A 14580-nucleotide genomic window follows, 5' to 3' on the forward strand; every position below is an offset into this window, starting at 1 on the left:
GCGCTCAAAACTATATGCTAGCGTGATCGTCGTCCGGATCTGAATCCAGGGCGACCAAGTCGTTGTACACCATCCGTCCTCCTCTCGCGACCGCGATGCGCTCTTGTTCCAGCATTTCAACCCTAGTCCCCCCCGAAGGGTGAACCGTCGTGAACCAGCCCGCCAAAGACATCAGACAAAGGGCGTTTGTCCGCCAAAGCACACACAGAAGACGCGAGGGTCAACTCCAAAGAATTATGTAAATAATAGCATCGATAGATACAGATAATAGAATAGCCACTTAGGCTTATAACTAGGGATAACATCCTAGGGTTGCATATTCCACAATAGCATAAACAACAATGATAACACTTAACATGTTCCAAATAGGATTAACAAATAACAATCACATTCGACAACTAAATTAGTATGCATGTTGCATGATATGCAAATGACGGTTAACCCAGTTAACCACATGCATTCCGGAAAGGGATGGACATCAAACGGATCAGCCCTAACACCAGCCACGGTGGGACCATTTCGGCCCGCGTGCCTCTTACTCCAACGACAGCGGTAGTCAGATCAGCAGTAAACCCGTAGGTCTGCCATTTCGGTCTGCTACAAGAGACGTCTACAAACGCTCTTTCACGGCATTCCGGGTCTTATGACCATTTTGGAAACCGACGAGGTCCAGAGTACGTCCTGTGTTAATACCTCATTAATTTTGCATGTATGCAGGATGATTAGTCAAACAACGTCTCCGAATCTCACTCGACACGTCGCCACGTGTTCTAGGTAAATTTAAGTCTCTAAAAGCTTACCCTAAGGTAACGGTCGATTCTGCGACCAAAAGACACATCTTCCCAACAACGCATAACTCATGATGATCTCCAAATCATCCGACTCATCTCATTCCGATGGTCGAAACTGCTCAACGAGCAAGAGTATCAACATACTCGGGAACTATCAATTCCCCGGACTTATCCCCAGGATAGTCCAACACACCGCTGCTCCAACAGCACAAGAGCATCAACATACTCAACACAGCTGCTCCAACAGCACAAGAACATCGACATACCCGACACTTGGATCCGGCGACACTTCTCGTTTTCCAAAACTAAGATTTGCGTCCTCAACTTCCTTTCGAGTTTATTATCATTAATTGAAGATTTAGAGGTTGTTTAATGTCTTATGAGTTTTCTTTTCAAAATAATATCTTTTTAGTCTTATCGCAAAATCTTATAAGTTCTCGGGATCTCCTAATCCCCAAATGACACCAGAGAATGTCTCGATCCATACAACACCATAACAAGGTCCGAATCTCATTCGTCCTATCAAACTTTCTCAAAACTCTCAAATAAAAATCGGCATGACCTGCCCGCTATCCTCACCATTCAGAATCTCAGTTTCCAATGCAAAGCATATTTAAATCATCACAATCAACAACATGTCATATATCAATACATCTCAGAATAAACACATAGCACTTAGCATATAAAGCATGCACCACACATCCTAGATTACCCACATAGCACATAGCATGTAAGTCAATCTCAAAAGCATTCAGTAGATGAATCATCTACATTGTCAGCCGAAGCCTCAGAAAACATTTTCCAATCACACACACTCCAGTGCATAAACAGTAAACAATGTCGAAAGCATCGACCCTAAGCATTAACTAGAGATTCAGTGAGAAGCCCTCACCTGCAGATTCTCCAGGGTTATCTCCTAAAGCTCCTTCACAATCAAAGCCTTGCTCAGCTGGAAATTCCTCAAAATCACCTTTAGAGCAAAACCACAGAAATACTATCAGAATCTATCGGAACTAAGCTATCAATACATCACTAAGGTTACACGGAGTAGTACATACTCCGAGGTACGATAATCTAGCGCGAAAGGACAAGTTTTCAGAAAAGGAAATTTTCCTCCTCCCCCTTAATAGGTTCGGCCACTTTAGGTAATTAGGGAACTCGATTTTTCTTCGATCAAACTTGGTTCCTATGCTATCATTAGCCGTAACTAAGGGTATTCTGAACTCGGAAAAATTATCGGATCAAAAACTGTCGCAGGGGTATTTTGGTCATGATTTTTAACTTAGAATTTTCAAAACTGAAATCCCAAAAACCAAATTTGACAGGGACATCACCAACGACGTTTATAACAACTAATCCTACTAGCACTAAGCTAAGGCGATAGTTTTCAGCCTAAAGGTTGAAGCTTTACTCCAAAAACTCCAAAAATGGGTATTTAAGACTAAAATTGATTCCGGCGGAAATCCGGCGGCATAACGGAAAATCTAATCCGGCAGAAGTGATCTTGGGCACATAAGGAAGAGGTTTAGAATCAGAAATGAAATATTTAGGATAGTTTTGCAAAAACCTCAAAACTATCAGCTCAGAAAAGTCTACAGAAAAGCTATGGAAAAAGCGATCAGAGGTAAGGATTAGCGACTATACCTCGAAGCCTTGAAGTAGCAACTGATTGATCGACGATCAAGCAAGAATTGAACAAAAACTCTTCTTCCTCCTCTCCTCTCAAACTCGCGGCCTCCTTGGTGAAAATGGGTAAGATATTTGTTTTTTTCTCATTTCTTGGCTATATATAGAGGTTGGCAAAACGCGGTAAAATGAAAGTTTCGCGAATCTGATTTTTCCGGCGTCATCCTCCGTGAATTCTAAGATATGTTTTGGCGAAAGAATTCCAAAACTAAAATAAGGTCTCCTTGTATTTTTGGCAACTAATGCATAATCGGTATAAAACTATTTTACCCGATAAGTTGCTTTTTGCATCGGATGTCGGAATAGAAAACTTCCTTCTGAAGAAAGATTGAAATCATCAAGAGAAATGGGTGTACGCGTGTGGAATATTCATTTGAAGCTCTGAATAGAAAAAGTCTTCATTGTCGAGAAATTCTAGGGTTTTGAAATACCAGGGTTTCGGTTTCGGCAAACTTCCGATGATTGGAATCGGACGTTCGTAGATCCTAGAGTTTCGCCTCGAAACGATTGTGAGATATGGAAAAAGAGAAGTTCTAACATTTCTCTGAAGATTTTTGGAATTAACTTCCATCGTGCCTATAAGTGAAAACTAGCTATATACTAGGGTTTCTGACCTAGGTTTAGGTGTATAACGATCGTGCTATAACTCTTATCGACTTCAATACGAACCTCAGACTTTTCCTGAACTTTCTCCTTCATACATTTATTTCATTTACTAAACTCTTGTTCAGGTTTCCCTTCACGACACATCAACCCTATTCGTGAATAAGAAGTTTATTCACTTAGCACAAGCTTAAAAACTTTGGTCTTACAAATTTTTTTTTTCAGAAAATTTTTTTTTGATGAAATAATTGAGTTCAAAAGATAAGGAAAAACTAAATCTGGAGCAACCAATCAGAGGAAGCCACGTGGCAGGAGAAAAAAAAAACAATTTCTCTTTCCTGCAGACGCGCCTTGTCTGCGCGTGTTCCACACGCGCCTGCGGTGGCCACTAGCCTCGTGCCACGTGGCACACCGCAAGCTCTTTAATTTTGTTGAAAATCTTCAACAATTTTCTTCTCTCTCTTCCCTTTCAACCAACTTCAACAACCACTAAACCCCTTCAACAAAATTCAACAACATCAAACAATCAATTCAACCATCCATTGTGGATGGTCTAAGTGTTGAAAGAACATAGTACTATAGAGTATGGACTATGGATTGTCAAGAACATAAAATACTCAAGCCTCATTCAGAAAGTAGAGGTATTAAATAAGGTTGACTTTTCAATTATTCTGAAATGATTTAAAATAATAGGAAATTATTTTCAGAAAAATATGGTTTTATAAAAATAAAATGTTTATTAATTTGTTGTCAGGTCCCTCATTTAATCAATTACCACAGTAAAGTAGTCCTCAATTAATATATTCATTGAAAATGACCCTTAGTCTTCAAACACCTCTTCTCTCAACAATCTCAGCAGATCTAATCTTTAATTTTGTTTCCCTACTCCCACTATTTCCTTAATCATCAAAATTAGATATCACAGATTAAATCAAAATCACCTCCATTTCCTTAATTGTGGAGGAAAATATCAAAGATAGTTGCAGAAGAAGTGAATTTCATGGCAAATCTAGGGTTAAAGAAGAAGTTGGTTTCACTACAGATCTGAGCCCCCAAATGCGCACCGTCGTCGCTGCTACCTCCTTTTTCCCAATTTTAAACAGCCACAGCGACCTTCTCTTTCCCTGAACCGTGCCACTGTCACATTCGTTCTCTCTAAAACGCGGCTGCCACCACTTCTTGCTTGCAGCGCCGCCATCACTTCCCTTTCCCTGTTCCAGCGGCTTCGTCACTCACCCTCTCTGATTTCGGTGCCGTCGTCGCTTCGTTCTTCTCCCTTCGCCCAGATCTGATTTTTTCTTCGACAATGGTCCATACTTTGCGAATTGAAATACGAACAATGAGAACACGAAGGTGGCGAAGCTCCAATTAGTGACTGGTAAACGACAATCAGTGATATGGAATCATAACAGATGAAGAATCGAATTTGGAGTGTAGAAGGTGACAAAGCTCTAATTAGGGTTCAAGGATGAAGGTGGGTTCAAGAATGAAGATGAAGATGAAATCTGAATATGAATAAGCACTTGGTAGGTAAAAATTCTCACTTAAGGTTAAAGATGATTTCAAAAAAAAAGGTTAAAGATAAGAAGTAACTTTCAAACAATTGCTAAAAGACCCCTCTCAAATTAAAATGAAAATAATTTTTGATTCTCGAAAAAACATTTGATATATGAAGGAATTGCGAAAATTTGAAAAAACTAATACACATGGCAGCTTTCTATTCGCTATAAGGCTTGGAGGCACCACACCCTTAAAAATAGGGAGGCACCAAAAAATTTGCCATTAAATTAATATGAGCAGTTCGGTTTTATTAGTCTAGTTAGTTCACTTTAACCTAAACCTGGACCAAGCCAATTGTAATTGATTTGATTCTCAAAATTATTTTTTAACCCTAACCAACTCGATGCCCCGATTAATTGTTTTTCATATTCAATTTGTATAAATATACCTTCTAAAATTTATCATTTATAACTCTTCTATTTTTATCTTTTATCTTTTGTTAAATCATCTCGGCCTTCTCCCCTTAATCATCAAATATCTATATCTATATTATTCAATTTTATTATATTTGGGCTGGTTAGGAGTGTCTCCTCTACTTGGCGAGCTATTCTTTACCTAGTGACCCACTTCACATTTGGCGGGCCCTTAATTGATGTCTTTATCCCGCAGGAGATCCCTTCCATATACAGGGTGATCCCACATGATTTATGTATTTTAGCTGCCCTTTTTATGATTCTTGTATACTTATTCCTTGTTGGCGATTTATGTACTTGGGTGAGGGAAGCTATGGCTATAGCTCAAAAAGAGAGCTTCTTCATAAACATGTCTTACTACCAGAAAACAGTGTAGTAAGTCGGTCGCTAAATAGGCTAAATAACATGAGTTGTTAAATATAGCGACCGATTTGTAACCACTGATTTAGCAATGAAAATTAGCGACGAAAGTTGCGACAGAAATTAGAGACCGATTTAACGACAGTTTCAGCCATAATATAGCGACAAATTTAGAAAGTTAGTGATGACAGTACGCCAAAAAAGGTATTTTAAAGCGCTTTTTTTGTGCATTTTAAAGTGTTTCAGGAGCGCCTCAACGCTTCAATAGGTCCTTAAAAACGATTTTGGGAGCGTTTTAAAATGAGTCGCTACCAAAATTTTCTTAGCAAATTCATAGCAATTGATTTTGCAAAGATTTGGTAGCAAATCAATGGAATATTTTAAAAAAAAATTTGAAATGATTTAAATTTACTTCTAGGTATTTAGCAACTAAATTGTAACAAAACATTACATTTTTTTATTTTCCTACCTCTTAACTAGGGAAAATTTTGAGCTAATTGTCACGAAAATAGGTTTAACCATTGAGTGCAAATCTGCTACTAATATGACGAGGAGGTTCCAAAAATGTGCTTAACGTAAGCAATCTTGAACTATTGTGTTACCCAAAGGAGAAAAAAATGCATCGTTGAAATTAAACATGACACATAATTTACCTCCGTACATAAACAAGAATGAGGTTCTATAATTTGTCCAACAATAATGAGGTGCATCTTGCAATTTCAAACAAATGATATATTGTAGGCATAAAATCATTAAGAGCAAAACCATTAATAAAGGTTGAAGGATGAAAAAGATATCATGTGTAACGCAACCTTCCACATCATCAAGAAGTTGTATAGCACGTTGATACCACTTTTTCACCAAGCTAAGGTCTTGGAACTCTTCCCAATCGCTCAAACCAGCTCCTTCTAAGCCTCCTTAAAGTAAGGGAAAGGCTCTTTTGTGAACCCCAACAGCACTGGGAACAACAGCTCCTTCAATTCTAAGCCTCATTATTTGTTTTAAAGGATCAGAAAGCAAGTGTTAGTGGAAGAAGCCAGAGCTTTAGACAAGAGCAGAGGGAACTAAAAGAAATATGTGTTGAGGAGAAGGTTGATGAGTGGTTACGACGCAGCAAGGAGCTGTTCATTCTAGAAGGCAAAGCTAATCTAATTCAAGGAAGGGAGGAAAGGTGGACGTGATGGGGGAAAGCGAAGGAAGGTATACCGTTAAATCTGCTTACACCATTTTGCAGGGGTTGGATGTGGAGGAAGTTTCACTTTGGCAAGTGCGAGAACCATCAAAAGTCCTTATTTTTACTTGGAAGCTGTTTTGGGAAAGAAATCTGACAAAACAGAGCCTGTCTCGCCGGGGAATTTTATCGTCTAATATCTCCTTCGAGTGTGCTCTGTGCTCAGGTGGGGAAGAATCCTCGAATCATCTGTTTTTTTATTGCCCTTTCTCGTACAAGTATTTGGAATTGCTACCATAATTGGATGGGAATTTCAACAGTCTTTCCTCTAGGTTGTTTGTGAGTTTTTCTGATCTGCTGCAGGATGTAATCTTCTGTCTCTGCTGAAATTCTGAAGTTCTGCACTGTCTTCAAGCCTCTGAACCGACACTGTTTTATTGACTGTTTACAGCATCTTGGTGGTTCATTCGTTTCTGGTTTTGAAGGTGGTTCCAGGCCTGTTTTTACTACCACTGCTGCCTAGTTTTTTGTTGATCTTTGATCCTTGCCAAGTGTAGATTGGTGTGCTAGGAATGCTGTGTATAGTGGACTTTAGCTTTGTTTTTTCTTTTTGCTGGTTGTCCTCTTAGATGTCTCATTTCCCCCTTTTTTTTCTCTTTTGTTCATATCTCTTGTAAATTTTGGTTTAAAGTACACCTAGTACTTCCTTAATATATTTGGCTTATCAAAAAAAAAATTATTGTTATATATTGCTTAGATCAGTAGTAATCTAGACATGTGAAGATGTCAAACCTATTGAGTTTTTCCATCGATATCAGTTAAAGGAAACTATGAGATGCAATATTCACCTTGTGACGCAACTTTCATGTATACATATTCCTTATTAATTTGAAAGTTTTTAAAGGACTTTATTTACATTTAATTGATGTAACAATAAACTATGGGTCGAAAGTATCAAAATCCTTTAGGGATTTAAAATGCCAAAAAATTTTACTTGAAATATTGAAGTATTATTTTGAATGAGAAAGTTCTATATATGGAACAAAGTGAATATGATTGACATGACTGGTTAGACTATCTCGAGTCTTATGATGCGAAAGTATATGAGCACCTATTCAAGAGCATGAAGATTCTTCAATATAATGAGTTCTTATATATTGTTCTCCTGACCAATTAATATTTGGTAAAATGATGAATTTGAATTCCTCATTATTCTTGAGTATATTTGATGCGATACATGTGCAACATATTCACTCTTCTTATGTGTCATTTAAGTATTTCATAATTTTATCGATGCATCAACTAAATGACCAAATATGTCATCAGTTTTTAATATTGATAAAGTGAAAATTCCAACCTTGATCAAGTTGGTAAATGACATGATTTTGAATATCTAGTTGCATATGTTTGTTTTCAGAGTGATCTAGCGGAGTCGTTTAACTAAACGCCTCCTATTTATAGCTAGACAATTACACATTGTAAGATCAAGTTTTGATCATGTAGTACAACTCTATGTTTTGATGATTACATGTTAACTGTTATGTATGAACACCTATGGTACTCTAACGTTGTTTTCTGAGTGTTTAAATGACAGGCTCTTACTCTGGTCTAATTACACATAAATCAGAAGCACTATCCTCTAAGAGTAACCTACGCAATGCTTTCGCACTCTCTATGTTCAATCCGAACAGTAGAAAAGCTTCAGAAGATCTGAAGATAGTTAAGCTCTGATATGGATTCAGATCACTTGAAGTTCTGAAGACCAGACGTTCTGAAGATCCATATGCTCTGAAGATCCAGAAGCTCTGAAGGCTCAGAAGCTTTGAAGGTCCATAAGTTCTGAAGGTCCAGAAGCTGAGAAGTGAAGAATCTGAAGTCCAAGAGTAAGCTGGCTCTGAAGACCAAGTACTTCTCCTTTGAGTTCAGAATCAGAAGTTACAAAGGTCAGAGGATCCAAGCTTCCCTCTGACTCTGATCACCAAGCTTCACAAGTTCCAACATGAAGCGTCGCTCTGATCAGAAGTCAACTAGGATAAAGGTCATGTCATTATCCAAAGTACAAAAGCAATTGTACTATCCAGACGACCTTACCTAACGTGTTCAGCCACAACAGAACCTGGAAATCCCAGATCTGCCCTCCAACGGTAGCATTCCATGCAACGTCCAAACCGTAATCCTTGGAGTATATAATGAGGCTGAAGATTGAAAGATGCCGCCTAAGAAACTTGTTCAAGCTCAAGCAATATTCAAATATTCTCTTACCAATCTTTCTTCAAACTGATTTTAGTGTGTTTACTTTAGCTTTCTGAGAAGCATTTTTTTGTAAACCCAAACTCTTAAACAATTGTTTATTTGTTCCTTAAGGAGACCAAGGTTGGTTAGATCCTTGAGAGGACTAAGAGAGTGAATCTTAGTGATAGCTAAGTCAGTGTATTGTTAGTCACTTTGCAGTTGTAACAAACTCTGATTAGTGGATTGCCTTCATTCTAAGAAGGAAGAAATCACCTTAACGGGTGGACTGGATTAGCTTGAGGGATTTATCAAGTGAACTAGGATAAAATCATTGTGTGCTTTCCTCAACTCTTATCTTAGCACTTTTATCCTTTGTGTTTGAAGAGATTTGTTAAAATCTCAAGTGGGACAGGTTTTAGTTTTAAAACGCTATTCAAACCCCCCCTTTCTATCGTTTTTCATACCTTCAATTGGTATCAGAGCGCAAGTTCTGATGGTACCACACATAACAGTGTTCATTGATCCGGGCCGGTGTGAAAAACTGAGATGGCTACCACCAGTGAAGCGCAAAAAGGTGTTTACAGTGCAAAGCCTCCCATGTTTGATGGTCAAAGATTTGAGTACTGGAAAGACAGAATAAAAAGCTTTTTTGTGGGCTTTGATGCAGATCTCTGGGATATTATAGTGGATGGCTACGAGCGTCCAGTTGATGTTGATGGCAAGAAGATCTCCATATCAGAGATGTCTGCTGAGCAGAAGAAGCTTTACTCACTACATCACAAAGCTAGAACTATTCTTCTAAGTGTTATTTCTTATGAAGAATACCAAAAGATAACAGATCGTGGGTATGCTAAGGGTATCTTTGATTCCGTGAAGATGACCCATGAAGGAAACAAGAAGGTGAAAGAGTCAAAGGCATTGTCCTTGATCAGGAAGTATGAATCTTTCCAAATGGAATACAGTGAGTCTATTGAACTCATATTTTTTGTGTACATAAGTCATTATTTTTATTACTTACAATTTATGTGTCAGGTGGAGTAATCCGTTATGCACAACTAACATCCCAAATCATGTTGTTGTTATCATACGAACCATGTTTGATCGAATGTATATAAATGAGGTTTGTGTTTTCCTTTTTTTTTTAACAATTTGCCTATAAATAGTCTCTTATAAAATTTGAAATTGTTTTAAACAGTTCAAATGGACACCTTACGACGAGCCTGAAATAAGGACGATAATTGGTGATTTTGAGGTGTCGAATGTTATATACGCAGTTGTTCCCCTTATATGTTATGTTGTTGTGGGGTGGCACCATGTAGATAGGGTGATGCGACAGTTTGGGTACCAAAAATGTGTTCCAAACCCCCCCCCCCCCCAGCTAATTTAGACAAACTCCACAAAATTGATCTACGTAGTAGATCAGGAAAAAGTTGGCCAGAGCTTCATGAACGTTGGATTGCACTATGGAATAACTGGCCTGCCCAACTGATTAGGGGACAGCCGTGTACTGGTTCGTTTGATGAAAACTCAAGATATATGGAGTGATATATACCTCGTACTCGTCGATATATATCTCGTGAGGGGGTCATTGTTGCTGCTACGATAATTAAGTTGATCTTGGCTATTTTACAAATTTTTATATCTTATGATATTTTACCCTATTTGTGACATGATAATGTTTACTTTACAGCACTCATTTGCACGTTGGGTTACAGATTACACTGAGTCACCCACTGTTTTCAATAATTCCATACAAAACATTCAAATCATTAGGGAAAGAGCTATTGCCTTTTCAGGTGCTTTAAAGGAGACCAATCCATCACCTTCACCAACAAACTATGAACAAGCTCCACCAACTCAAGATTTTGCCTTTGAAGCTGTGGCACATCAAGAAACACAACATCACTCACAAGCACCTACTTCTCAAACACAATATCATTCGCCTGTGCAAAGAGATTTTAATGCAGGAGAAAGTTAGAGTTTTTTTCCTCAAAACTCGTTTTCGCAGGTTCCTTTAATGTTTGACCAAAGATCAATGTTTGCCACATCTCTTACCACACTTGCGTCTGCATACTTGCCACCATATCAATTGTCTACACATCCACCACAACAGTCTTTCCCTCGTAGGTTTCAACCTCAAATTGAAGAAAGTGATGATGATGATGATGATGAACCCCGACCCTCACTACAACTGCACCGGGTTGGTCACAGTAGGTGGAACAACCTCAAAGGGAGCGACCACAACGTCAAAGAAGAAGGCCTCATTGTGGAACATCATCCCAACATTAATTAGTTTTATGTGTAATTTCATTATCACTGTATCACTTTTTAAATTATCTTAAGATGTTTAATGTATGACTTTGCAAGTGAATGGATCGGAATGTTTGTGGCATTAATATTGTTATAGTCTCTTTAAAAAAATAAATAAAAGAAAGCATAGCCACTAAGGGTGGCGATTTAGGTTTTAAAAACAAAAAAACAAAAAAGGTGTGTGTCGCCAACATGGTTGGCAACTTTGAAAAAAAAAAAGAAAAAAGATGTATCGCCAACAAGATTGGCAACATCTTTACAAAAAAAAAAAGCATATATCCAATGGTTGTGGCAATATATGTGGAGAAAGAAAAAATAAATAAAAAAACACATGTATCGCTATTTGTGGTGGCGACATTTGAAAACATTTGAAAAGTTGCATGGATACTGCCAGCAACATTGGCGATATACACCAAACCTGTAAATAAAAATAAAGTTGTACTATATCGGTAATTATTGGTAGAAATTATACTAGTAGGGTAAAAAAGCCCACCAAAACCAATAAGTTAACTGTTAAAAATAAGCCCTCGGAGACACAGAATATTAGAGATGCACGCCACGACTCTGTCTCAGCTGTTAATAAAACCTATTCAATGGTCTGTCAGTTTTACTTTCAAATTAATATGCCATGTTTAGAGGATTTCTTGTTACTGGCAGTTATCTTTTCCTTTGAATTCCCGTATGTGATGTAAGGCTATATAATAGCCATTGATTCTCATCAATAATAACAAGCCTTTTTCAGTTCTAACTTCAGCTCTATACACGTATTGTTTCCTGACACTTTCACCATTCAGTTTCCACAAAAAACCCTATTCTTCACTCTCTTCACACATAATCAATCTCCTTAAACTTCAGCCATAATCACCGCTCTCTTCGCACCACAAACATTTCTCCTGTCTTCTTTCATCATCCTTATTTTCACTCATTTGATAACTAATGGAAGTTTCTAAAAAATAATTAAAAAGTTGGAAAATTCTAGAAAATGATAAAAATAAAAATATGATTCAAAATTTAATAAAGTTAGAAGGTTCTGGAACAGTAGATAATTTTAAGAAATAATTGAAAGATTCTAGTCTCTAGAAAATGAATACGGCCCGGTTTGATGATCACGTTCGAGGATATTTTAAAAACTAAATCAAAATCCTATGAATCTTAATGATAAAATTTAAAATAAAATCTAAATCTTAACAAATTAGTAACAAGAAACCCTAGGGAGTAGGGACCAATTATAAAAGTTACTTTAAAGCTAAAGATAAAAATAAGAACTTTAAATATAAGGTTAAAGTTGTTTGGTAATTTTCATATTTTTCCATCTTAAATAACGTGCTATTCACACGTACTCATCTAAACATTTTGTCAAACACTTTGCTTGCACTTTTATATACATGATCAAACCTTCACGACACTTTTGCCCACAAGTATTATACAGATCAAACACAATGGTCAAAGCACATCTAAAGGAAGCAATTTTGCAATTTAAAAAAGTTTTCAACCACTCAAGTGACTCAACCCATCTTTCTAGACATGGTCATTTCCCTGTTGAAAACACCAAAATTAACCCTTCCATAACCCTTTGAAATTGATTTCGTCAACAATATCAGTAAAAATCAAAATAGAAACAAAAATTTGTGAAGAAGGAAAGGGTCTTGTTCCTGTCAATTTTTTTTTAAATACCATGTCTTGGCCTGTGAGTGGCATCACAGACTTCATCCTCTTTTTCAAACCATCACTTCCAAGTTTCATCCTTCTTTCTATTCGATCAGTTAGCGGATGCCCTTTGATAGCATGTAATGGTGAAGAACGAAGTTTGATGATTAGCGACTTAGCGATCCACACAATAGATGCGTGAAATAAAATTTAGCCTTTTCAAAAAAGCTCTTATTGATAGCCTTGACTTATAAGTTACTTTTCTTCATTTTCTTTGTAAAATTTAAGGAGCTTATTTTTTAAGGAGCTTATGTTAAAATCTGTTTGGCCCAACTTTACCTTAAAAGTGACTTTTAAGTCAGAAATAAGCTGGGCCAAATACTAGATGAGAGTAGATAGTGGAAAGTCAGGTTCGATTAGAGAAAGTTCATACTACACACATCATAGTAAGGACCTACACTTATTTTTTTTTACATTAACCAAGTCATTATCTTTCTCCCTCCTCTAATTTTGTTTACAACAATATTTGTTATCCAGTTATCCTGGTATATGAATATGAATGATTCCATGCTTATTATGTTGTATGCTTCTCCTATTTTGTTAATTTGTTTGAACATGGCGGCGCGTAAGCAGATCATTGTTATTTTGAATCAATGGAAACGAAGAAAAAATTGCAAAAGCTAATCCAACAAAAAATTTACATTACAACTATCAACAACAATAATGTAACACCCCGATTTCCAGGTGCCACTTTAGTAAAAAAAAAATAACTCTACGCGGAAAACAGGTAATTTTTTTTTTCGTTTGATTCCTTTTAAATCAAGCAAATAGAAAATAAAGACATAGCTCAACCACTAAACTAACCAAGGTACATCGAATATAGACATGTACAGCCTCAGCTGCACTTCCACGTCACGTGCACTCGCAGTGACTCCAAAGTAGTGTGCCCGTAGGCAAATATATACAGAACCAGAAGTGTGAGTGAGAAAGTTGTAATTACAATCCACTAGTAGAAAGTCGGCCTCAAAATGGCCTAAGCAAAGACCCCTATGGTCCGACTGACTCACTGTGATCCCTCAGTAAGAGAACCACACAAAAAGTCATGCGTCGGGAACCTACCCTGTCCCAAAAGCAAAACGAATCAGAGCTCTACACAAAACATGACGCCTGCCTAAACCTACCCTCCCAGTACCAAGTCCACAGCGAACTGAAGTTGGCAAGTTGAAGCTCAGCTTCATGCGTCGTAGAACTCCTTTCGTCAGATGTGCACGCTCGTCAGTCCGGTCCTCCATGACCCTTCCCCAGTACGTCGCTCGATGACCCACAACATCGATCACCCAAGCGGTGGGGGGCATGTCGATCCACCAACTCAAACCTGATCCCCCCCCCCCCCGAGGGAGAGACCGTCGAAACCCAATCCACCGTCGACATCTGGCAGCAGGCCGACCGCCCAAACACAAACATGCAACCAAAGCCAAGGCGCTAGGGTCAACTCACGGAAATAAGTAGATATACACTCAACATGTGATATGGGGTATAGATATATGTTGATATATATATATATATATATATATATATATATATATATATAAACAATATATAAGAACAGAACAGAGGTTTCGGCTCCTGCTCCTCCTAAAGAGACTTTAATCCGCCGAACTTCTACTCGTAATACCTCTACTTCTTTAAACAATATTGAAGATGGTAAGGTTGAGTCTGATTCTGATATTCAATCTGATGATCAAACTGTCAAAAGTGTTCCTATCAACACTGTCATTCACAATTCTAAGAATCAGTGCAGAAAAGA

This window comes from Lotus japonicus, chromosome 5 (assembly GCF_012489685.1).
Source record: "Lotus japonicus ecotype B-129 chromosome 5, LjGifu_v1.2".
Classification (NCBI taxonomy): domain Eukaryota; kingdom Viridiplantae; phylum Streptophyta; class Magnoliopsida; order Fabales; family Fabaceae; genus Lotus; species Lotus japonicus.